Genomic DNA, 24,615 nt, shown 5'->3' on the forward strand with positions numbered 1-24,615 from the left:
TCAAGCCATTGATCTTGAAATTACTGGCCTTCAGATATCTGTATTTGCCAAAAACAAGTGTTGATGAAGGAAAAAATTGGAACCCTCATACACTGCTGGTGGGATTGTAAAATAATATAGCTTATTTGGAAAACAGTTTGGCTATCCCTCAATGTTAAACATAAGGTTATCATTTGACCCAGAAATTCCCCTCCTAGATATATACCCAAGAGAAATGAGAACATAAAGCCACACAGTTCATAGAAACATTAGTCATGAAAGTCAAAAAGTGGAGTCATCCTAAATGTTCATCAGCTGATGCGCAGATAAACACGTACTGAATGTCCATATGATGGAAAGTTATTTGGAAATAAAAAGAAATGAAGTGCTGATAATGCTACAACATGGATGAATCTTGCAAACATTATGCTGCGTAAAAGAAGGCATGTATTGTATGATTCCATTTATATGAAATTTCCAGAATAGGCGTATTCATAAAGACAAAAAATAGATTGGTGGTTGCCAGGGGCTAGGAGGAGGAGAAATTGGGAATGATTTTGAATGGAAATATGGGAGTGAATTTATATAGTTTCTTTAGTAGGGGGATGAAAATATTCTGGAACTAGGTGATGGTGATTTTCCAACCCTTGGAAAATGTTAAAAAAACTACTGATTGTATATGTATAAATATATAAATAAAACCTTCATATCTCCCAGAGTAATGCACAGAAACCTGACTGAGCCAGAGTCAGGCTTTCTGCAAAACTTTATGTATCAACAATTGCTGGCCTTAAACAAATAGCGTTTCTGTAAAGAATGCTGAACTGAGGTGCGTGGGATTTTTAAGACAGATTTTTTACTCTGTTACTTTCTTTGCCGTGCAAAAGCTGGAGTTACCACTGTCACATTGGTCCACAATGTTTGTTCTTTTTTTTAATCCCTGAAAGCTACTTAGGGACTTCTAATCCATTCTAAAGGAATCTGACAGAACCCACCATGATGACTCAGGTATAGCATGGGGAGTCACACTGCCTGAGGTTTAATACAGACTGTTTATTCTTTTTATACCCTATTTTTCATTCTCTGGATGCAGATTTTGGCTCCCACCCTTGCTGCAAAACCAGGTTGTGTTCTGCCTCAGGGATTTTTGCTTTCTGCCCTAAGATTTCTCTACTATGAGGAGTTAATAGCTCCTGAGAACCTTGACCAATAGGGGATGAACAACCAGTAAATAGATATTCCCCTGGTCGGTATTTTGAGTGGAAAACTTTGAAGTTCATTTCACACTGTACCACAGTGGGACTGACTCCTGCTTGACCACATGGTAACCAATTTAACTACAAACCTTGGATTAGCTTGCTATCCTTCCTTTTTCCACACCTGGCTATCATTGTGCCCACCTACAAGTAGCCCTTCAGTTTCCCGGATCTCTCCTACAACAAAACAGCTCGTCTATAACCTTGTGTCATGTCTGTTTCAGGAGCTCTCAAGCTGTGACACATTGTCTGGCACTTAGAACTTCTAGGATCCTAGATGAGTTAAATAATGTCTGTAACTCAGTTACTTCTTCTACATGAAACAATAATTGCCTCCTGTGTAGGAAAGAGTTAGTATATCAGACCTGAGACTCCTATCCTAAGAGGAATGCATGTGAGATTGGCCCTTGGCTGACATCTGAGATCTTGGCTGGTACTAATATAATTTTTTTAATTGACAAGAGTTGATCACTATGCCTAGACTGTCTGTACAGATAATGTGGTGTATGCTCAACACCTGCTGTCTTTGAGTCGTATGGAATTTTGGTAGTTCTAGCAGAGTGTACCTATGTGACCAGCCCTCCTACAAACGGAATAAACAGTGCCCACACTGAGTCCCTAATCAGCTTGCCTGGACAGAAATATTGCACCCGTGTTGATGCATTTTCATTGCTAGGAGAGTATACACTCTGTGTGACCACCTGATGGGAGGAAGGACACGTAAGGAAACTTGCATATGGATTACTCCAGACGCTGCCTGTGATTTTTTTCTTTATCATCCAGCTTTGTATTCCTACTACACCATTGTAATAAATCTTAGACATAAGTGCAACTTAGATGCTGAGTCCTGTGAATCTTTCTAGCAAGTCTTTGATTTTAGGAGTAGTCTTGGGGACACTGACACAGCTGCTGTGGTTATTTTGAAGATTAAATGACATGACGTGAAAGATTTTAGCACAGTGCTTCTAACATCATAAGATACACAGTATCTTAAGATTTACTCAAGTGCCTGCTGTCATTCAGCATGGGGTAGCAACTGGTTTGGGGATCCCAAGTGAATCAGATTGACTGAGTGTGTAGGTCATATCAGAGTCTCAAGAGATAAAGGGGTACATACGCATTAGAGGTGGTGGAGTTGAAATTTAGTTTCATATTGCCTGATGCAGTTGCTTTAAAACTCCAGTCCTTCTCTCCCATCTTTTGCACAGCCAATAGGAAACACAGAATACTAGCTAATGACTTTCCTGCTTGTGCCAGCGCAGACCTCCTCTCCAAATGCTCCATTTAAAGCCATTGACCTGGACTTTTTCTTTACTTCATTGAGCTGACACCATTTCTCATTTGCAGTGACCTTGCCCTCTGGTCACATGCCCACTTCTGACCACTCATCATGAACTGGCTCACACCCTCTCTCTAGGAAGTGATCACAGATTGCTGGAATCTTGTGGGTCTCTCCTTTCAGGGAACAGAGCGCTGTAGTTTAAAATCATGGATGTGAGTGTGAATATCTAGGTTCTGCACTATGGCTTTGTCTGCAGTTGTAAGACTTCGAGCAAGTTACTTAGATTTCCCGAGGCTCTGCTTGGTAGTCTGTAATACCAAGATAGCAGTTTTTTTTTTAACTTGCTGGTCTATCTACAGTGGGATGGAAGCACAGAATGAGTTACTGTACTGGTGAGAACACTGTATAGACACTAAAGCACTGCACCCATGTTTGCATTTTGGGTTCCTACTTCCTTCCTGTATAGTTTTATGTTGCCATCATCTTCTCACTTTTTTATACTTTGTTTCTCTAAATAGATTGTAAGCTCCTTGATAGTCCGGGCTGCCTCTTTTGTGTATTGACATTCTCTATGGTAGTTAGCAAAGTGGTGCGCTGCTAAATGGGGCTCAGTTAAGAATCTTGTCAAGTTTGGGACTTCCCTGGTGGCGTAGTGGTTAAGAATGTGCCTGCCAGTGCAGGGGACACGGGTTCGATCCCTGGTCTGGGAAGATCCCACATGCCGCGGAGCAACTAAGCCCGTGCACCACAACTGCTGAGCCTGCACTCTAGAGCCTGCGAGCCACAACTACTGAGCCTGCGTGCTGCAACTATTAAAGCCTGTGCACCTAGAGCCTGTGCTCCACAGCAAGAGAAGCCACCGCAAGGAGAAGCCCGTGCACTGCAACGAAGAGTAGTCCCCACTCGCCACAACTAGAGACAGCCTGTGTGCAGCAATGAAGACCCAGTGCAGCCAAAAATAAATAAATAAATAAATAAATTTAAAAAAATAAAAAAAGAATCTTGTCAAGTTTATTGATGAGGACCTGGGAGTTTGGAGACAGTAGGTCATAGGGGTATTTAGAAGAAAAGAAAACACTGGATTGAGGGTAACCACTTTATGTAGCAGGAGCTAATTTAGTGGCCGAGTCTATACTGCTGGTTAAAGGCTTCTTCATTATTAGGTGCTTCAGAAGTAAGTGCCCTGTTGCCCTGTAATTTTGTTTCATTAATTATGTCAGACATTGGTGGTATTTGAGGCAAACAACCCTTCGATTGCCTTTTCACCTGTATCATTGGCAAACATTTATCATCGATGGGGCTATTAAGTTCTTATGATTTTTTTTCTCATAGAGATCTAAAAAGAGCCGTGTAGTAATCACCTATCAAAATGCAAATATTATAAAGAAATGGTAATAGAGTATTATTCAATAATAAATACTTTTTTAGCCATTGCTTTATTTAACATTTACATAGTTCTTTGTGTCAGACAATATTATAAAAACTTTATGCATATTAAGTTAATCCTTCTAACATTCTGTTGTGGCTCTGATTATTTTTTTTCCATTTTACAGAGAAACTCAGGAATACAATGATAAGTGAATTATTTAAGATCACATGGATAGATAAATGGCTGAGCTTACAAAACTGGTCAGTCTGGCTCTGTAGCATGTGGTCTTAACCCGTCCTTTATGCTGCCTTCTGTTATTATCTGTGTACTTAACTATCTGTAGATATGTGCGTCCATGGTAACGTGGATATTGTGTTAATTGTTTGGGGGCTGATGTGATGCCATGACTCAGAAAACAAAACAGAAACCTCTTCTGAGGATTTACAAACGTTTCTGACTTATCTTTGCATCCCTAACATTTTTACTTTTCATTCTAATTAGGTTCAACAAGGTAAATAAATTGGTGGATTATAAAATAATGATAGATTAGGAATGCTTGGTAAATCTCTTTAAACTCTAAGTCAGTGTCACAAGAGCAACTAATATGAACCTCAACAGCATGTCCTTTGGTGCCATAGTTGGTTTGCTTGATTGTCTCAGCATAACTGGCCTGATATTCACGGTCTTTTGTTCATTTTACATATAATCCAGCATTAAAAGCATAAGAAATAAAGAGATAAAAGGTCGATGCCCGGCTTAACTTATTCAACTAAATTATTAAGCCTTCACCTTTTGACCAAATCAAATTCATCTTCTCTCTCCCTGTCCTTCTGCCCATTTTAATACTACAGCACAGATTTAATGGATTAGGAGTAAGTAATAAGAACACGGAGAAGAGTGGCCAACATGATTAAGAATTTCTTGGTGGTGTAATTCCATTATAATTAGCATTGTGTAACTGGAGAAATATGGTGTTTGCACATCTTGCTGGCAGATGTTTTTAAGTCAGTGGCAGAAAGGAGATTAAATAGTAAATGAAGACCTATTTATTGAAATTGTTTTTGCATCTTGTATTGTTGGATTTATTTGTTTGTTTCACAAACCACAGTTAATTTAGTAAGGAAAATAAGCAATATGTTTCACAAGCACTGGAAATAAATTTGTTTGCACTACTTTGAAGTACCATAGTTGAACTTTTTACGTTAGAGAGAAAATACTACTTAAAGATCTATAAAGTGGAAGGTGATTAAATAGTGAAAACAGAGTACTTTTTTCCCAAAAAATGTTCAACAGAATTTGAAGTAAATGAAAATAACATGGTTTTGTATGTAGAGAAATTTTCAATTTGTTACAAGTGATTTTTTTCCAAAAACTCTTTGGCCAATTAAATATATAATCAATTTACATAAGGTTGGATCAGAGTCTTCTGGCCGAGGGGTTGGCAATTTATGGCCCATTGGCCCAGTCTAGTTCTCCACTTCTTTGTGTGTCTTCCACATACTAAGCATGCTTTTTAAAAATATTTTTAGATGGTTGGAAAAAAATCAAAAGAATAGTAATTCATGATATGTGAAAACTATGACATTCAAATGTCAGTGTCCATAAATAAAGTTTTAACGGCACACAGCCACACTCATGTGTGTATATATTGTCCATACTGATTTCATGTTACAACAGCAGAGTTGAGTAGTTCTGATACAGATTTTATGACCTGCAAGACTGAAAATATTTATCATCTAGCTCTTTACAAAAAAGTTTGCAGACCCCTGCCCTAGCCAATAAAGAAAATAAAACATCAGTAGTAATAATAAGACTGTGATTTCTAATAGGACAGTAATTTCAATACAAATATCTCCATTTTACAGATCAAGACACTGAGGCTCTGATTTTTAAGTCATTGACTTGGTTAGAATTGTGTTTTGAGAGCCTTCTTGAACTATAACAACTTGTAATATATATAAATGCCTACAGTTTAGATCTATTTAAAAAATATTTTAAGTCTTTTGAAAATGGGGTTATATGTTCTAATTTAATTAAGTTATTAAATACAATTTGGTTGATTGATTTAAAAGCAGTCATTCCAGTGTATGGAACTTTGGACATGCCGTATCAACTTGTAGCTATCTACAAAAGGGAGGTTGGTATTTTGTTTTCATAGTAGATGGTAGAATCACTTTTCTGTGTCAGTGTGGATCCTGCTATATATAGAAATGATTACAAGTGGTGCAACTTTTATTTTGAGAATTTTAATACAGTGGTCTTGGGGAATTGGCCCCTAAGGCCTTTCTGTGGAAATCCTTGCTGCTCACTCATTTATTGCAGAAAAAAATAAATTGGCAAAGATGATGGCTGTTCATGGTAAGAGCTTACTTAGCTAGGTTTATGGAAGGAGGCAAGAAGTTATTGATGTTTTCCATCATTGATTTCTCACCTCCCTTGCTGAACTAGAGGGTCACAATAAATGATTGTTGCATTAGAATGTGATGATGATCAGTTTTCTGTGTTATTAAAAAATGGCTTAAGAGGTCTATTTAATAGGGTACTTAGGCTAGCTTTAAGCCTGGTAGAAGAGGTTTTCTCAAGAGTTTCCTGAAATTCAGTGTTGAAAGACTTATTACATGAAACACGGTAAGGTAAACTGCATTTTAGTTGGCAAAATCCCTTAGGCTTATTGAATGGATCTTCTGAGAATTCAGGTTGTCATTACACAGTGCTAAATATCAGAATAACAGCTGAAATTCATATAGTTACCTGGATTCTTAAAAATATCCATTCTTATGGACTTCCTTAGATACAGCTGACAGATGATAATCTATATAATGCCTTGAGGGCTGAGCCTGTGTCTTACAGTATCTTCAGTATCAAGAACAGTAACTAAATAATAGTAAATATTATTATTTTAGCTAACCTTTACCTGAACACTATATGCCAGGAATTGAGCTCATTTTTTTTTTTTACAAAGAATACTTAATTAACTGTCTAAAAACCTTCTGCTCTTAATAATTTATTCCAATAATACAGGGTTTACAGGGCCATATAAAACACTCAAGGTGGCTGAAATTAACACTCGGGTATCTCTGACTCCAAAGCTTGATCTTTCTCATGCTGTGGTTGTAGGGCATTCTCCAAATGTTTGATGAGTGAATGCATGGGTGTGTGAAAGAGTCAGTTGTTATCAGCAATACATCATCATGGTTTCTTTACTCTTAATTCTAGTACTGTGATCATAGTTATTAAGCTTTTTCAGAGATCCACACTCAATTCACTTGCTTTGAAAAAGAATCCTTATGGAAGAGTCTAACTTATGACTTAGGGATCAGCTGCCTCTGTCATACACAGCAGTGTGACTGGAAGCAAAGGTGTGGTATTTCTGCTGCGACTTAGATGGACTGCAAAGGATCAGTTGTTAAGTATGTCGTTTGTTGAGCTAAAACTAAATACCCCTTCAAGGACCATAATGAGTATGACTTGAAGAGGTCTCTTACATACATACCTCAAATGATTTGCACAGCAGTGCTCATGGGTAGAAAGACAGGTATTTTATACCTAAGACAAGGGACTCAGGGGATTTGAGTGATTTGCCCAGGTAAGCCCAGGTGGAAACTCAAGTGTTCTGACTGCAACACCATGTTGGGTAGGGCCTTGTTTTGAGGGGGAAGAGCTGGACTCAAATAAAACCCAGGCAGTTTTCCCATACCTAGATAAGATTGTACAGATACATGGGTTCTTCCCTTTTAGAGTCCGACTTAGTTACAGGAACCATCAAAACACAAGTGCACACAAAGGAACATGTGGCGTATACATATGTCATAGATACTAATGCTTTAGTTCTGTACTGTCCAGTGGAAATATACTGTGAGCCAAAAATATAATTTCAGTTTTTCTAGAAGTCACAGTAAAAAGTACAATGAAACAGGCAGAAATTTATTAAATATATTGTATTCAAAATATTATATCAACCTGTACCAGTATTAAAACAATTAAGAATAAGATACTTTACACTCATTTTTTTACACTATCTTTTCATTTCTTATTAGCCACTTTACAAGCCCTCAGTAGCCACATCTGGCTAGTGGTACCATATTGGATAGCACAGCTCTAAACAGTAGGATAGTATGACCCAGCTTTCCTGCTTGGGTATGGAAAAGCTCTGAGAAAAAAGGAAGGGAAGAAGTTTCCCTTATTTATTCTTCTACATCCCCCATATTTTGTTATTCACATGATCTCCTTTATGTTTAGATTTAAATGTCTTTTCATATTTTTAACCTAACTGGCTAGTCATCTCACTGTTTGACATTCACTCATCGGATGAAGAGTTTCTATTCTCAAGAGTTCTCTGAGGAGGCAGTATATCTGTGCAAGGAAATAGATAAGCATGACTCCAGTGATTGGAACAAAATTAGAAGATTCCTGAGGAGAAATTGCTGCTATAATTTAACAGATGCACCTCAGCAGCATCCAAGGCTCATGAGAAGCAAATTGGTTATTTTGGGTTAATGTCAAATGAATACGCTTTTACTTCACATTTTTTTCTCTCTTTGTCATTCAGCTAAAATGAATGGTTGATAATGGTTAGAACGTCATTAGCTACAGAAAGAAGAGAAAAACCCAGAAAATATTTAAGCTACTTTTCAAATCATTCAATCAACTATATCCTGATAAAATTATGATAATTTTGATCCAGATTACAAGGTTTTTGTGTTTTTCCCTGATCTTTTAGACATTTATTAATTCAGTATAAAACAGTCCTGTGAAATTAACACATGATTATATGCAAATTATACTTTTCTGTAAAGAAATTTCCCCAGTTGACAGGCTTACCAGAGAGCATTTAAATACCATATCTAGATATAGATACGTGTAGTACACATATTTGCTTTTTTTAATCTTAATGAATATGAGGCTGTCCTCTACTTCTCTGAAATTTTATAGTATGTCAAAAAATGACTTGTATTATCATCTAATAATAATTACATGAACAGCATCATCTAATAATAATTACATGAACAACTAAGTTTTATCAGTGCTTACCATTAATACCAGTAAAATGCAAATTTTGTTCTGTACGCTTCATATGAATTATTTCATTAATCTTAACAATAACCCTATCAGGTAGCTATTACAACCAGGAAGAAGTGCTCCAATGACCGTATATTCCTAGACTTTATATTTCTAGAGGAGGCATTTCTGAGTCAAAAAAAAAAAACAAAAAAGGCTTTTTGCTTTTTATAGATACTGGTAAATAATTCTCCCCAGAATTTGTACCAATGGATCCACCCACTAAAAATGTATGTGAATGTCTGTTATACCACACACGTATCAACACAGTGTAAAACTTTTGATCTTTGCCAATTTGATAGATGGAAAACATGAAGTGTGAAAAAGTTTTGTTTCCACTGGTATTTTCTATTATAATTGAGATCATACCCTTTCCATAGCTCTTATCACACTCTGTATCTCAAAACAGCCTTGCCAGGGAATCAACAAGTCTTAAGTGAGACAACCTTGGGGGTGGAAATTCGTGAGAAAAATTGAATTGAGGAAGAGATACAGGAGCTTTTTGACTTTGGCAGATAGGGCATTTCATAAAAGTAGAATCTATCCCCTTTCTGAGGTGGTTTGAGCCCTTTAGATACAAATCTGTTTTCTCACTAAGAAATTGGTTAATTTCACCTACTTGCAACAGTTAGGAGCATTCAAATCATCGAAGCATAGCTGATAACTCTGGCCACTGTCATTATATTTTTAAACTAAATGGGGGTCAGATTGAACTGTTTTGAGATATGACGGTTATTAAACATATACCCACAGAAACCCCAAAGGGATGCTAAGAATTGATGGGCTTTTATTTTTACATACCAGATTCTTAACTGATCCAGGACTGAAATCTGCTGTAGACTCCTCACTCAAAAAAATCGTAAGAATATTGAGTATTTCATTGTTAGTAGACAGCTTTCTGTACTAGAAACATACTTCGTACCTTCACCTTGTGGCCTGGCCTCTACATAACCTTTTAAGTGGTCGATTAAAAAGCTTTTGCCTCCTTTTTTTTTTTCCTTCAGTCTTGTGATATATTCAGCATTCTCCCTCATGGCTATATGCACTATCGTATAGATAGCCTTTCTGAACGAGGCAGATACAATTCAGTATGTAGTACTTGATTTTGAATAATACTGCTTAACTTAAGGATTATCCGCAGTGATTGAGGACAGGCGTGGACGGCGTGGGAAATGAAATCCATTGAGAATCTTCAGATCATTTTTCTGGGTGCTTATTTCACCGGTGTTCTCTCTAATAAACCTTTTAACAAAGCAGCAGTATGATAGAATCATCCTGGATATCACAGTTATTATCTCTTGCAGAGACTTCAAGGTCATCTAGTGCACCCCTGTAATTTTGTAGATGAAGAAGCTCATTAGAGAAATGACTTTTCCAAGAAATTATTGGAAACGTCCGTCCAAACTCCTTGGTTTGAGCCTAGTGAGTTCTCTTTTCTCAAAATTATCCATGCCCTGTTTGAACAAGAAGTGAATGTGCAACAAAAGAAGAAAAGCAAACAAGGACACTTACCTGGAAAATATACCTGATGTAATTAGTGTTGGCAGTATTTCCTCTTCATTCCTGTTATTCCATATGATTTCTTGCTCATTTAGGCATCTAACACGTTTTCTTTATTTTCAGATGATAATTGGCCAGGTAGCTTTTAGATTCTGAAATGACAACCTACTTTTTGGGAAGAGAATCGGGAATAGATATTTATTAAAAGGTCATTATTGCAGCTAGCAGAGATTAACAAACTTCATCAGGTTGTTGAGTTTCTCTGCTTACCACATTTATATACAGAACTACTTATAGAAGTGACTTTATTCTGGACACTGGACCAAGAAGTCGTTGACAGGGATTCATGCTGATATATCTGATAGGAACATTTATTAAATGCCCTTTTATGGAGCTGACAAGACTGGGTATAGCACCTAGAGTTAGGAAGAAGTAAAATTACTTTCTTTAGCATGAGGCAGATGCATTGTTGATTGCCTTTGTCATAAAGGAATTGTATTTTAATCTTCATCAGTTACTCCAAATGAAGTTCAATCATTTTATCAGTGTGGCCTTCACAAACAGCATGTTGCCTTTGTCTTTATTTCCTCTTCTATTCTCTTGCTCACTTAATAGCACCCATCTCTCCGCCAGAAAAGCATGTTATTGCATCTTCAGTACTACCTCGGTTGCAAAAGATTCAAGTTTATGCTAAGTGGAGACCAGATACTTGTCTTGTTGCTTGAAGCTTTGACAAAACCTGTTCACTTGCTTTGAACAGTATTGCTCTGAGTTTACTTTTGCTTGGAAAAAGGCCATAGGTATTTGGAAAAATTGAGTTACTTACCTTGGCTTATCTGTGGCATTGGTAAGGGCTTCTGTCTTAGAGCTCACTCAGAACTAACAAAAGAACAAAGTGGCCACGAAGACCCATAAGTCTGGGTGTTTCAGAAACAAAAATGATTTATTTTTCCCTGTTCTCTTTGCCTTTTGACTAGAGCTTGAATTGAATGATTACTGTGAATTGCATGAGATTTAATGATGTTAACATTATCAGTTTGTACATTTATCCAGGTGTGAACAGATGTGCATAACAGGATAACATGAAAGCTATTTAGATTAAGCAGTTTATTAATATGAAAGCTAACTTTGATGCAGTCACAAACAAAGAACCCCAAATAGCTATCTAGGAAGGGTATATGTCAGCCTGTGTTTGAACATGCTACAGTAAATATTTAAAATAAGTCTGTCAAAATTTTGAAGAAATTAAAATTATCCTGTATCGTTTTATTTTTCTAACTTTAAAAAATTAATTCCTGTCATTGTTTTTCTGTATTTTTGAGCCTTTGTATATCCACTTAAAAATAATCTTCCCAGTGCAAATTTCATAGTCCTTTAACTTGTCTCTGTATGATAAGCATATGATGTATTAATGGTTACTATGCTGACTAGAGAACTAGATTTCAACAAAATGCTCTCATTTGATTTTAAATTTTGATGATTGAGAAGTCATAGGAGCGTCTAGTATCATGCATGTTCTTGGGCAATTCATTTATTAACTGTTGCACACAACCACTCAGTATCCAGATTTTAGGTGGCCACTGTGGTGAAGGCATTGCACCTGGTGCTGGAATGTAAACATTGAGCACCATCCTGTTTCAAGGCACGTACAGTTTAGTTAAAGTAGATGTGTTAGTAAACCAGTTTAAAATTTAGTGCAGAAAATGTTGTGATAGGAGATGCAGAAAAGACCCATCTTAATTCAGTGGAGAAGGGCTTGGGAAGTTGAGGTTGGTGGAGTTGAGTTTAAAGGATGTTGAGTGAATGTTTCCATAGCTAGAAGGTAGTATGAATCACCCACAGTATTGTGAAAATGCTTTGTGGCAGCAATATCATCGTCATGAAGTTACAAGATGGTCTCAGTGGGAGAAATTGTAAGGTTTACATCATCTGGATCATTGCCAAGGCTTTGTAATTGAGCAGGAAGTACACAGGAGTTGGAGATAAGAAGTCTCATTTTGCTGCTTATTAGCAACACAACCACACGGGCCACACACTGATCCTCTCTTACTGTACTTTCGTTATCTGTCAGCTGGAGATACTGCCAGTAGGTACTCAGTAAATGTCTGACTTCATGTTCAAAGGATATCATGTATCTGGAAGCGTGTAGCAAATGGGAAAGGTCTATAAAACGTAACTTGTGAGGCTGGAGAGGGACGTTCAGGATGGCGGAGAAGTAAGACATGGAGATCACCTACCTCCCCACAGATACATCAGAAATACATTTACATGTGGAACAACTCCTACAGAACACCTACTGAATGCTGGCAGAAGACGTCAGACTTCCCAAAAGGCAAGAAGCTCCCCACGTACCTGGGTAGGGCAAAAGAGAAAAGGAAAAACAGAGACAAGAGGGACAGGACCTGCACCTCTGGGAGGGAGACGTGAAGGAGGAAAAGTTTCCACACACTAGGAAGCCCCTTCACTGGTGGAGATGGTGGGGGGGTGGGGTGGGGAAGCTTCGGAGCCATGGAGGAGAGCGCAGCCACAGGGCTGCGGAGGGCAAAGCGGATAGATTCCCGCACAGAGGATCGGCGCCGACCAGCACTTAACAGCCCGAGAGGCTTGTCTGCTCAGCGGCCCGGGGCGGGCGGAGGCTGGGAGCTGAGGCTTGGGCTTCGGAGGTCGGATCTCAGGGAGAGGACTGGGGTTATCTGCGTGAACACAGCCTAAAGGGGTCAAGTGCGCCACAGCTAGCTAGGAGGGAGTCCGGGAAAAAGTCTGGAGCTGCCGAAGAGACAAGAGACCATTGTTTCAGGGTGTGCGAGGAGAGGGGATTCAGAGCACCGCCGAAACGAGTTCCAGAGACGGGTGTGAGCTGTGGCTATCAGCGCGGACCCCAGAGACGGGCATGAAGTGCTAAGGCTGCTGCTGCTGCAGCCACCAAGAAGCCTGTGTGCAAGCACAGGTCACTATCCACACCTCCCCTCCCAGGAGCCTGTGCAGCCCACCACTGCCAGGGTCCCATGATCCAGGGACAACTTCCCCAGGAGAACACATAGCGCACCTCAGGCTGGTGCAACGTCATGCTAACCTCTGCCGCCTCAGGCTCGCCCCGCATTCCATACCCCTCCCTCCCCTGGCCTGAGTAAGCCAGAGCCCCCGAATCAGCTGCTCCTTTAACCCCGTCCTATCTGTGCAAAGAACAGATGCCCTCAGGCAACCTATATACAGAGGCAGGGCCAAATCCAAAGCTGAACCACAGGCGCTGTGTGAACAAAGAAGAGAAAGGGAAATTTCTCCCAGCAGCCTCAGGAGCAGCGGATTAAATCTCTACAATCAACTGGATGTACCTGCGTCTGTGGAATACCTGAATAGACAATGAATCATCCCAAAATTGAGGCGGTGGACTTTGGGAGCAACTTGGGGTTTGCTTTCTGTATCTAATTTTTTTCTGGTTTTATGTTTATTGTATTTAGTATTTAGAGCTTATTATCATTGGAAGATTTCTTTATTGATTTGGTTGCTCTCTCCCTTTTTATATATATATATATATATATATATATATATATATATATGTATATATATATTTTTTTCCTTTTTCTCTTTTTGTGAATGTGTGTGTATGCTCTTTGTGTGATTTTGTCTGTATAGGTTTGCTTTTACCATTTGTCCTACTGTTCTGTCTGCTTTTTTTTTCTTTTTTGGTATAGATTTTAGCGCTTGATATCATTGGTGGCTTTGCTTTTAGGTTTGGTTGCTCTCTTATTTTAAATTTTTTTAACTTTAAATTTTTTATTTTAATAACTTTATTTTATTTTGTTTTATTTTTTTCTTTACTTCTTTCTTTTTTTTTCTTCTCCCTTTTCTTCTGAGCTGTGTGGCTGACAGGGTCTTGGTACTCTGGCCGGGTGTCAGGCCTGAGCCTCTGAGGTGGGAGAGCCGAGTTCAGGACATTGGTCCACCAGAGACCTCTCAGCTCCACATAATATGAAATGGTGAAAGCTCTCCCAGAGATCTTCATCTCAACGCTAAGACCCAGCTCCACTCAACGACTAGCAAGCTACAGTGCTGGCCACCCTATGCCAAACAACTAGCAAGACAGGAACACAGCCCCACCCGTTAGCAAAGAGGCTGCCTAAAATCATAATAATGTCACAGAAACCCCAAAACATGCCACCGGATGCGGTCCTGCCCACCAGAAAGACAAGACCCAGCCCCACCCACCAGAACACAGGCACCATTCCCCTCCACCAGGAAGCCTACACAACCCACTGAACCAACCTTACCCACTGGGGGCAGACACCAAAAACAATGGGAACTATGAACCTGCAGCCTGCGAAGAGGAGACCCCAAACACACTAAGTTAAACAAAATGAGAAGACAGAGAAATACACAGCAGATGAAGGAGCAAGGTAAAACCCCACCAGACCAAACAAATGAAGAGGAAATAGGCAGTCTACTTGAAAACGAATTCAGAGTAATGAGAGTAAAGATGATCCAAAATCTTGGAAATGGAGAAAATACAAGAAATGTTTAACTAGGACCTAGAAGAACTAAAGAGCAAACGATGATGAACAACACAATAAATGAAATTAAAACTTCTCTAGAAGGAATCAATAGCAGAATAACTGAGGCAGAAGAATGGATGAGTGATCTGGAAGATAAAATAGTGGAAATAACTACCACAGAGCAGAATAAAGAAAAAAGAATGAAAAGAATTGAGGACAATCTCAGAGACCTCTGGGACAACCTAAATGCACCAACATTTGAATTATAGGGGTCCCATCCCAGAAGAAGAGAAAAAGAAAGGGACTGAGAAAATATTTGAAGAGGTTATAGTTGAAAACTTCCCTAATATGGGAACGGAAATAATCAAGTCTAGGAAGCACAGAGAGTCTCATAAAGGAAAAATCCAGGGAGAAACACGCCAAGACACATGTTAATCAAACTATCAAAAATTAAATACAAAGAAAAACTATTAAAAGCAGCAAGGGAAAAGCAACAAATAACATACAAGGGAATCCCCATAAGGTTAACAGCTGATCTTTCAGCAGAACCTCTGCAAGCCATAAGGGAGTGGCAAGACATATTTAAAGTCATGAAAGGGAAAAACCTACAACCAAGATTACTCTACCCAGCAAGGATCTCATTCAGATTCAACAGGGAAATTAAAACCTTTACAGACAAGCAAAAGCTAAGAGAATTCAGCACCACCAAACCAGCTTTACAACAAATGCTAAAGGAATTTCTCTAGGCAGGAAACACAAGAGAAAGAAAAGACCTACAATAACAAACCCAAAACAATTAAGAATATGGTAATAGGAACATACATATTGATAACTACCTTAAATGTAAATGGATTAAATACTCCAAACAAAAGACATAGACTGGCTGAATGGATACAAAAACAAGACCCATATATATGCTGTCCACAAGAGCCCCACTTCAGACCTAGGGACACATACAGACTGAAAGTGAGGGGATGGAAAAAGATATTCCATGCAAATGGAAATCAAAAGACAGCTGGAGTAGCAATTCTCATATCAGACAAAATGGACTCTAAAATAAAGACTGTTACAAGAGACAAAGAAGGACACTACACAATGATCAAGGGATCAATCCAAGAAGAAGATATAACAATTGTAAATATTTCTGCACCCAACATAGGAGCACCTCAATACATAAGGCAAATGCTAACAGCCATAAAAGGGGAAATCGACAGTAACACAATCATAGTAGGGGACGTTAACACCCCACTTTCACCAATGGACAGATCATCCAAAATGAAATAAGGAAACACAAGCTTTAAATGATACATTAAACAGCATGGACTTAATTGATACTTATAGGACATTCCATCCAAAAACAACAGAATACACTTTCTTCTCAAGTGCTCATGGAACATTCTCCAGGATAGATCATATCTTGGGTGACAAATCAAGCCTTGGTAAATTTAAGAAAATTGAAATCATATCAAGTATCTTTTTTAAACACAATGCTATCAATTACAGGAAAAAAAATGTGTAAAAACTACAAACTCACAGAGGCTAAACAATACACTACTAAATAACCAAGAGATCACTGAAGAAATCAAAGAGGAAATCAAAAAATACCTAGAAACAAATGACAATGAAAACACGATGACCCAAAACCTATGGGATGCAGCAAAAGCAGTTCTAAGGGGGAAGTTTATAACAATACAATCCTACCTCAAGAAACAAGAAACATCTCAAATAAACAGCCTAACGTTACACCTAAAGCAATTAGAGAAAGAAGAACAAGAAAACCCCAAAGTTAGCAGAAGGAAAGAAATCATACAGATCAGATCAGAAATAAAAAGAACTGAAGGAAACAATAGCAAAGATCAATAAAACTAAAAGCTGGTTCTTTGAGAAAATAAACAAAATTGATAAACCATTAGCCAGACTCATCAAGAAAAAAAGAGAGAAGACTCAAATCAATAGAATTAGAAATGAAAAAGGAGAAGTAACAACTGACACTGCAGAAATACAAAGGATCATGAGAGATTACTATAAGCAACTATATGCCAATAAAAGAGACAACCTGGAAGAAATGGACAAATTCTTAGAAAAGCACAACCTTCTCAGACTGAACCAGGAAGAAATAGAAAATATAAAGGGACCAATCACAAGCACTGAAATTGAAACTGTGATTAAAAATCTTCCAAGGAACAAAATCCCAGGACCAGATGGCTTCACAGGCGAATTCTATCAAACATTTAGAGAAGAGCTAACACCTATCCTTCTCACACTCTTCCAAAATATAGCAAAGGGAGGAACACTCCCAAACTCATTCTATGAAGCCACCATCGCCCTGATACCAAAACCAGACAAAGATGTCTCAAAAAAAGAAAACTACAGGCCAATATCACTGATGAACATAGATGGAAAAAGGAGAAATCAGGCCCCTGGAGTTCAGACTATACTACAAAGCTACAGTAATCAAGACAGTATGGTACTGGCACAAAAACAGAAATATAGATCAATGGAACAGGATAGAAAGCCCAGAGATAAACCCACACACATATGGTCACCTTATCTTTGATAAAGGAGGCAAGAATATACAATGGAGAAAAGACAGCCTCTTCAATAAATGGTGCTGGGAAAACTGCGCAGCTACATGTAAAAGAATGAAGTTAGAACACTCCCTAACACCATACACAAAAATAAGCTCAAAATGGATTAGAGACCCAAATGTAAGGCCAGACACTAGAAAACTCTTAGAGGAAAACAAAGGCAGAATACTCTATGTCATAAATCACAGCAAGATCCTTTTTGACCCAGCTCCTAGAGAAATGGAAATTAAAACAAAAATAAACAGATGGGACTTAATGAAACTTAAAAGCTTTTGCACAGCAATGGAAATCATAAACAAGACGAAAAGACAACCCTCAGAATGGGAGAAAATATTTGCAAATGAAGCAACTGACAAAGGATTAATCTCCAAAATATACAAGCAGCTCAAGCAGCTCAATATCAAAAAAGCAAACAACCCAATCCAAAAATGGGCAGAAGACCTAAATAGACATTTTTCCAAAGAAGATATACAGATTGCCAACAAACACATGAAACGATGCTCAACATCAGTAATCATTAGAGAAATGCAAATCAGAACTACAGTGAGGTTTCACCTCACACCAGTCAGAATGACCATCATCAAAAAATCTACAAACAATAAATGCTGGAGCGGGTGTGGAGAAAAGGGCACCCTCTTGCACTGTTGGTGGGAATGTAAATTGATACAGCCACTATGGAGAACAGTATGGAGGTTCCTTAAAGAACTAAAAATAGAACTACCATACGACCCAGCAATCCCACTACTGGGTATATTCCCTGAGAAAACTATAATTCAAAAAGAGTCATGTACCACAATGTTCATTGCAGATCTGTTTACAATAGCCAGGACAGGGAAGCACCCTAAGTGTCCATCGACTTATAAATGGATAAAGAAGATGTGGCACATATATACAATGGAATATTACTCAGCCATAAAAAGAAACAAAATTGAGTTATTTGTAGTGAGGTGGATGGACCTAGAGACTGTCACACAGAGTGAAGTAAGTCAGAAAGAGAAAAAGTATGTCATATGGTAACACATGTATGGAATCTAAAAGAAAAAACAAAACAAGGTTTTGAAGAACCTAGGGGCAGGACAGGAATAAGGACGCAGACGTAGAGAATGGACTTGAGGACACAGGGAGGGGGAATGGTAAGCTCGATGAAGTGAGAGAGTGGTATGGACATAGATAGACTACCAAATATGAAATAGATAGCTAGTGGTAAGCAGCCATAAAGCACAGGGAGATTAGCTAGGTGCTTTGTGACCACCTTGAGGGGTGGGATAGGGAGGGTGGGAGGGAACGCAAGAGGGAAGAGATATGGGGATATATGTATATGTATAGCTGATTCACTTTGTTATAAAGCAGATACTGTCACACCATTGTAAAGCAATTATGCGCCAATAAAGATGTTAAAAATAAATAAATAAATAAAGTTTTTATTCTGTGTAAATTTTTCCACACCAACTATATTCCATTCTTCAAATTACATCTGGAGTGTAACTAATGTTGGTTTGTTAAAAAAGCAAAAAAGCAATAAGCATTTTATAAAGTTCATTATTGTACCCCATGCCTTTTGTTTTCGGGCTCTGGAATAATCTAATAATCTTAAATATTTTCCTCAGGAATGCAGCATGCTTGTGTTCCTTTTATAGCAACACACTTTGGTATGAATGGAACATGAAAATGATAAACCCCAAACTATCATTTCAGGCATTCATATTAATTTCACTCACTAATATATTGGATATGAAGCTTTATGCTAGGCACCAGGGATCTGCAACATAGATACCATAATCATTTAGTTTAAAGTTCAGTGAGGGCTGTAGTCATAAATGACACAATTACAAAGAAAGTTTGTGATAAAAGCTTTGAAGAAGCAAATGCTGTCCTGTGAGAGTATAGAATATTATGAGAACCTGACTTAGGGTGTTAGAGGAGGTTTCTCTTAGTGAAATTTAAGTGGGGGTCCACAGAGTGAATAGGTGGAAATGGGTTAAAGGAAAGAACATGACAGAAGAAACAGTATGTATAAAAGCCCTGAGATAGGAAAGAACATGGCTCATTTCTACACCTGAAAACACTTTAGTGTATCTGGGGTGCAGAGAGCAAGGTGGAGGGTGGTGAAAGGTGAGCTATTGGGAATATTTGACAAAGGTTAGATGATGCAAGAATTTGTAGGCCAATTAAAGACTGTGGTCTTATTTTTATGACTAATTGGAAGACACTGAAGCATCTTAAGAGGGTTTGGGTTGGGAGAGGTGATAATACTGGCTAATGGATAGCAAAGGCATAGGTAGTGTCAGGAGACAATGCAGTGAGAATGTGCTCACTGCTACTACAGGTGAGAAGTAATGGTAGGTTGAGGGAACTAGTGGTAGAGATGGGGGGAGGTGGGTGAAGTGAAATGATCTTGACTTAGTGGTGGATTGAGTATTGATGCGATGAGAGACAAGAGAAGGTATGTGTGACTCCTGACTTTTTGGCTTGATAAATTATGGTGGTGCCATTCTCTATCAACACTAGAAGTGGGCCCTTTAGTGGGGAGAGAGGATTGGTATAGGAAGTCATGTGTTTGTATACAGGCATATTGAGTTTGACATCCCTTTAGAGTATCCAAATAGAAATGTCAGGTAGTCAATTGGCTGCATGGATCTAGAGCTCAGAAAAGAAAGTATGAAGACAATATAGAACTCAAAGAAACATAAATATGTTTTTGTGTTAAGTCCAAACTATCATCGGTATCACCTGGACTTTAAATTTAGAAACGTTTAGTGTATAATTTTTGAGGGTAAAAAAAGTGAGGATTTGTAAATCTTGGACAGCCTTTATACTATTTAAAATTTTTATAATTGTACCGTTTGTCCGACTTCTATAAATTAGGTTTCAAGTTTTAAAAAATGTATTCTAAAAATTTGGCAGTGATTTTAAAGAAAGTATAAGGGAATTGTTTTCATGTAGTTTGTACGGAATGAATATTAATTGTTGCTCTTTACGATCTTATGTAATTTATCCTTTAATTTCAAATGAGACAGAGTTTTGACTTTAATATGAAAATCAAATACTTAATTTAGCTTCTTTAAAGATATTGCCTTATCAGTATCTTTCTTGTTTCAGATATTTATATATAGATCATCCTATTGGCCTTTTTTATGGATTCACTGTGACAGTTTTCTTGCTCATCAGGGTATCTTACTACACAGTTTAAGGAATATCTTGGTAAAATCAGGTTCTCTGTAATTGAGAAAAACTTTTTCTCACATAACTTGCCATTGAGACTTTTTTCTAACACCATTGATGCCTCTGGAATGCAACTGATTATTAAAAAAAAAAAAAAGTCTAGGTTTATGCTTTATTCTAAAATCCATTTCTTTATTTGTAGGTGATATGCAATTGAACTTGAGATGAATAACATACTTGAGGGTAAGTACCATTTTATTTAAATAAAAATATATGTGTAATATAATATATAAATATATTTTATCTTTGAGGAATTGTAGAAAAGTTTTGATGTTGATACTCACTGGGACTACTTTTCGTTATGACTTATGGGATTAATATATAACTTATGTAAATATACAGAAAGCAATAGCAATGGATTTTATATTAAACCATAAGATAGGAGGTGATTTTAAATGTAATATGTGGCCCTCAAAATTCATTTACAAATAACATTTTATTATTAATCTCATTTATCAATGCATTTAAAAACTATACTTTTTAAAGTAGGAAAGTTAACTATCTGAAATTTATTATCTGAATAACTAAATATAATAGGCAATGCATTTGTTTATCTTCCTTCACATATTTATTCAGCTGTAAATCTTTGCATTTTATGGAATTTATATTTTTGCTGTGTTAAATTCTAATATTACCAAAATGTGCATTTTGGAACACAACTTACCCCTGTAAACGTTATTTTATATGTTGTCATGTTAGTGATCAAATGGTTCTGTTCTTAATAGCAACTATCTCAAAAATCATCTTTTTTGATTTTTCAACCTAACACGTTTATATTTTGTACAAAGTTCTCTGTCTTCGTTCCTTTTGGTTTAGTGCATATATCATATACTGGAGAATTATCAGTTTGTTTTAGCAATTTGTAATTTGGTAGTTCCATGATAATTACATGATTTGTATTTGGTTACCCAATTGCAGATAATCCTGTGGCATTACAGAGTTTAATTTATGGGGAAGATCTTTAGACTTAAAAAGGATTACTGACCATTTAGGAGTGATTAATTAATCAGTATAAAATTGAATCTTAACTGTATTAATGCCTTTCTAAGCTACACAGAGAGAGATACATGCACAGACACACATATTAGCCAATCCCATAGCAAAAACGACCAAATTACAACAAAGAGGCTGGTGTCCTACTATGTTGGGCCATCACAGGAAGTAGTGAGCCAGGGGTTCTTGAGTCAAGTGTTTTGAGACTGTTCTTGCTCTCCCAAGCTGTGGGATCTTGAGCAATTCATTTTCCCTAAAGTTCATTTGTATGGTTAGTGTGCCAAATCATGATTTGTTAGGTTCCTTCTTTTCCTGAAATACTTTCATTTCTTACTTCAAAAAGCTGAAGTTTAGAGGTGAATAGTTTCATATTGGTAAAACTGCCATGAATTAAGAGGTGACAGGGTAAGGTAAATTCATTTATTGGGATAATCGTGTAGAAAGGTTCATTGATTGTCTAGTCAGGAGTATTTTTGTTTACTTACTGAATTCGGGAATTTGGGTGGATCTAGGAAGGCAGGCTTTCCTCCCTCTGTGCCCTTTTGTCCTACTTGACATGGAGACATAGGATTGATTCATTTTGAAAAATCTCTCATTTTGAAAGAATCTGTTAAAACCTTGTTAGCTCAGGGTTATCTTTTATCTGATTTCTCTCTTCCTGTATAGGTTGCAGGCTGAAGAGCATTAAAATATCTATTTTCTTAGTGATTTCCTTTTCTAGATTTGAATAATTCACTTGATTCTTCCAAGATACTTAGATGAAAGAGTGTTAACTAGGGATTGCTAATTTTAGTTACTTTTGTTTGAAATTAGAAAATAAATGCATTATATGTTTAGTCTGAAGAGTAAGCCCTCATATCCTTTATCTGGTCATTTAAAAAATTCTAAATATTGTTCAGGCACCTTTTCTATTGTGAGGTTAGATATTTGCTTGACATTTGTTTTTTCCTTTTTCCTTTCCTTTATTAAAAAAAAGTTAAATGAAGTCAGTGAATAAGTAGAAAGATCCATGTGAGTGTTGGGCTTGTTCTCATTGACTGGTTCTTTTTGCTCCCATTCATATATTATTTTAAGCTTACCTCAAGCATTCCAACAGCAGATATCAAATGATTGCTGTTTTATACCAGAGGGGATTTTTATGAACCAGGCCAAAGGATCCACTAGATCTCTCAGACCATTTTTCTAACTTTAAGATTCTACGATACTACAATTTTAATCTTTTAGTTTAAATCTAAAAAATTACCATCTTTGTAGGTGAAAAATGGTAAGATGGTGTCAATTTTATATGGATCAGCCTACATATCAGTTATTCATTGTTGAGAAAAAATATAGCTCATCTGTGAAAATGGTAATGACAGGCAGCAAAGCTTACTAAAACACTAACTTCATTTAAGAAAACTTGGTTATCATCGTGAGTGCCAGATATTAAAAACTATATTTTAAATATTTGTAAATCAAATAGGAATAAAACCTTCATTGCATATCTTTCTTTTTTCAGGAATTCTTTTCCTGTGTCTTATGAGACAAATCATAGGCATTACAGTTTGAAATCAAGTTCATTGTTTTCTTTGCAATTGCTACATAGCTGTTGAATATTTGCAGTAAGTTTTCATGGCTAATGAAGTGCATGCTTGATTATATGCCATTAGTAAAAATATCTTTTTATGCCAAATGGTGGTTTTCAGCATGGCCTTGACAAAGGTAACATATAAATGTGCTATTATTTCCCTTCAAAGGAATGCAAATCAGTAGAAGCAAATTTTAAGGGAAATATTTAAAAATAAACAATTAAAATAATGGATATTTTTGAATTGAATGAATTTTGAATGGAATTATATGAACATATAAATAGAGCAGCTAGATATACTTATTTTAAGAGGCCAGTATAATACTAATTAGGAAAGTGGTAAATATCATAAGTATTCTAGTGAATTCATTCCATTTTTAGTACCTACATCTTATTGCTGAGTATACTGTTGGATAGATAGCTATAATGCTGACCTTGAGAATCTTCCACGGTTACTTTTCAGTTTTTCTAACCATCATTTCATGTTCCTGCTACTCTTGCTGCTTGTCACTTGCTATTTCACCCAGTGTTTGATCCTACCTCTCTGCCTTCTTTAATTCAGTTTCCTTTGTCAGGGATACCCCTTTCTTCCAGTCCTTACCTGTCAAAGTTCTACTTATCTTTCTGTGTCTAGTTGAACTCCTTCCTGCCTCTTCCAGGAGGCCATCCAGATGCCCTCTAGTCAGAACTTGCTGCTCAAGGTCATTGCTGTCAACTTGTCCTTCCATCTGTAGCTCATCTCTATCTTGCTGCCTTGTGACTAACAGATTCTGTGTCCATTCTCCAATTTGATTGTGTACCTCTCTTCCCTGTGTTCCCTGCTTTGGCACAAATCATGCTTTTGATTGAATTGTTCTGTAAAATTAAAACTGTACACCAGACAAGGTAGTAGAGGATCAGGCTTGATTTTTCCCACATGGTGTGTTTGGAGTGGGTGGGCCAATAATTTTTGCTTCTTACTTTTAAAATGATCTCACTTATCCTCTTGTTTTCTGCTTCATTGGATAAATCATCTCACACCATCATTTATTTAATGCAAACGGAGTTCCTAAGTGTTGAGAAATACCAGGAAAAAAAAAAAAGAATACATCTGCATGCATGGCCTTAGGTATTGGGCAAGAGACCATGAAAAATGTATATTGGTTCTGGGGAGAACACAGTTATTTAAAAGGGAATTAAATGAGTAATATTTATTTTATCAAAGATCAGAGGGACATCTTTGGTAGAATTTGCTTTCTTTGACCATTCTTGCTCTGTTTCTTAATACTTATTTAATTTTAAAAACAGCAAAATTGCCAACTCTAATGGCCA

At 37.2% G+C, this 24,615-nt stretch overlaps 1 protein-coding gene across 1 annotated transcript in view; it reads left to right on the forward strand.

The window, feature by feature from the left end:
- Positions 1-24,615, forward strand: part of CNTN4 (contactin 4) — a 950,914-nt gene that overhangs the window by 129,625 nt on the left and 796,674 nt on the right. The window contains exon 2 of the mRNA XM_036869673.1: positions 20,887-20,927. The gene's annotated coding sequence lies outside the window, so the exon portion shown is untranslated. The remainder of the gene's footprint in view (positions 1-20,886; positions 20,928-24,615) is intronic.

Source organism: Balaenoptera musculus, chromosome 11, assembly GCF_009873245.2.
Source record: "Balaenoptera musculus isolate JJ_BM4_2016_0621 chromosome 11, mBalMus1.pri.v3, whole genome shotgun sequence".
In the NCBI taxonomy this organism is placed as follows: domain Eukaryota; kingdom Metazoa; phylum Chordata; class Mammalia; order Artiodactyla; family Balaenopteridae; genus Balaenoptera; species Balaenoptera musculus.